Below are 2,780 nucleotides of genomic sequence, written 5' to 3'. Positions count from 1 at the left end.
CCAGAAATTGTGAATGTTGTCTACACCAGGTGTCTTCCAGTTGTGTGTTCTGTTAACAGTGTATTGGAAATCATGTATGCTTATTTCAACACAGGGCATAGTTGGTATGTTGTGCAAGTTTCTGTTCTCCTCCTCGATCCAGCCTGCATCAGCATTGTGCGTGACAGCACTGGACCAAAGAGAAGACCAATATGTTGTGAGTTCTTCTTCTGTTGGTGTGCCACTGTGCTGTGTATCAGTGTTTGCTTTGTTATTAATTTGTCTGTAAAAGAGTTTTTCATTGTTTGTAAATAATTTATTTTGTTGTTTTCGTAGTGTACATGTTTTGTATCGTTTGAGTCTACGTGCTTTGGCAGCAAGTTTTTGTTTTAGTGTATCAATGTATTCTGTAATGTGTGTGTTGTGATGTTCATGTTTTGTGTGTGTTTTTATTTTCTTGAAAATGTTTTTGAGCTGTTTCCTTAATTTGGGTGTTATGTTGCTTTTAGTGTATTGTGTCAGCCTGCCTAATTGCTGTCTAATGTCATTTATTTGTGTTTCTATTCTTCTCTGCCAGGCAGGCTTGTGATAGAATTGTGTTTTCTGTGTATTTGTCTGTGATTGTACTTTCAGTCCATGGTGTGTCACTACTGTGACTGCCCCAGCATAAACTAATGTATGAATGTCTGAGAGTGTAGAAATTGAATGAATGTAGTGTGGTAGTAAGTGAGTGTTTACATAATTTAGTGTTTTTCCTACTTCCTTCGACGTGTTGATTTTTGGTATTCGTGGTCTTTGTGTGGGATCTGTGCCTGTATATTTAGTGAGTGTTTCCTGAAATATAAGTGAGAGCGTATTAACTAAATCCATGTCTATGTTATCAGTGATGGATGAGGAAGTGTCTGTAGTATCATTAGTGGTAATTGTTGTATGTGTGTTATTATCAATGCTTGTTGCTGGATTATCCTGACAGGTTACATGATCTTCATTAATGTTAGATGTTTCTGTCTGTTGATGTATTTGATCAGCAACCTGTTGTTTGATAAGTTCAAGTGTTGTTTGTGGAATAAGGTTGTTGTGTATAATTGTTCTTTTTTGATCAACAACCCTTTGTTCGGTGACAGTGAGATGAGGATACTGTTGTGTGAATCTATGGTGTAGTTGTTGTCTGTATGCTGTCATGTTTGTTTCGAGTTTTGTGATCGTGTAGTAAGTACGGATGATAAACTCGTTCATTTCTACTGTCCATTTCATCCGTTGGCGTGGTTTTCCAGCCTTTGTGGTCTGTGGATGCATTGCCACAGAAACACCAAGGCTGGGTTGGTTCCTCACATCTGTTGAGGGCATTGCAGTAGCCATGCTTGGGCCGGTGCTGCTTTCGCCACCGGTAACCAGGGGAGACTGTGGCCTATTTTTCGAACGTGAGCCTCTGCCTAACTCACGAACGCGGACCTTGTTAACCCGGGCGACGTCCGAGCCGGTATCACATTTGATCTGGTTACTACCATAATGACATATCTCCACAGAATGTGGGTTGTGGTCACTCTTAGCTTCATTTCTCCCCATAGACCTTACTGGCATGGGTGTCCCTACCAGGAGCTTGTGCTCCAGCCTGCATTGCCCTATGGATCAGTAAAATTACTGGGCTCTCCACCACGACCAGGTGGTGACCATGGGAGAGTTTATTATTATTATTATTATTATTATTATTATTATTATTATCATCAATCATCATCATCATCATCATCATCATCAACTCGTCTCGATTATATATATAGATAAAATAAAGAATTTCGATTTCTCTACAGGTTGTTTTGTTTAAAGAAATCTTGACTTTCTAATAATAAATTGTGATTTCAAACCTTAACGTTTCGGGTCGGCTTTGCGACGATAAAACTCATTCTATGTTATAATTTATGGTAAATTTTAAACAATATATACAGTACATACACTTTCATTCATACACATATATATTAAATACGCAATTTGAAAATAATATTAAAATCTAATAAAGAATAATCTATGATAAAACACTAAAAAGCTGTTATTTTAAAATAATGCGGACAAATTAATAAAATAATGATAATAAATATATTCAATGTCAAACTAGATCTATAACGTTCTCAGAGAGTGTCCAGAATCAAATCTTGATGTTTTAGGAGAAAAATCTATTTGAGATTTCAGGGTTTCTCTGATAACTATGATTCAACGTCTTTTGTCGAATCCAATAATTCACTTTACTGTAAAAAATCTGATTTTATCAAATTCGTGTCAGAAAGTCGCTGAAGTGAACAATATGCGTTATTGTATTAGATCTTAATCTTAATTCACAAGAAGGGTTGGCTCTTTGCTGCGAAGAGTTCACTAAGACAGACAGCGTGATAATATATGTGCATCTCATACTCTGTAAAAGTATATTTAAAAGTTATTTTTGTATGTATAAATATATTTTTTATATTTATACTTAATTTGCGAATATAATTAAAGATCTGTTTAGATGCAATCATAATTGATATTAACTGTTACAAGTTTAAAGAAGTAAACAGAATGTATTTGAATGAGAACTTACTCGGATGAAGTTCTTTTTAACATAAAAGAATCCGCCGACGATTTATTCCAAATGGAGTTTCGGGAGGTTTTTGACTCCAATGCTTTTTTTTTTGCATTTTTCAAAAAAAATTTTCAGGGGGGGCATTATTTTTTTAAAAAATAAATTGATTTTTCTAATTACATTGAAATTAATAGAGCTAATTTTGAGATGGTTGAATTTACCTTCAGTTTGTTTCTAGCGGAGATCAGCA

This window comes from Centruroides vittatus, unplaced genomic scaffold (genome assembly GCF_030686945.1).
Source record: "Centruroides vittatus isolate TY-2023 unplaced genomic scaffold, ASM3068694v2 contig_2892, whole genome shotgun sequence".
Classification (NCBI taxonomy): Eukaryota; Metazoa; Arthropoda; class Arachnida; order Scorpiones; family Buthidae; genus Centruroides; species Centruroides vittatus.
Note: the sequence above shows the minus strand (reverse complement) of the source record.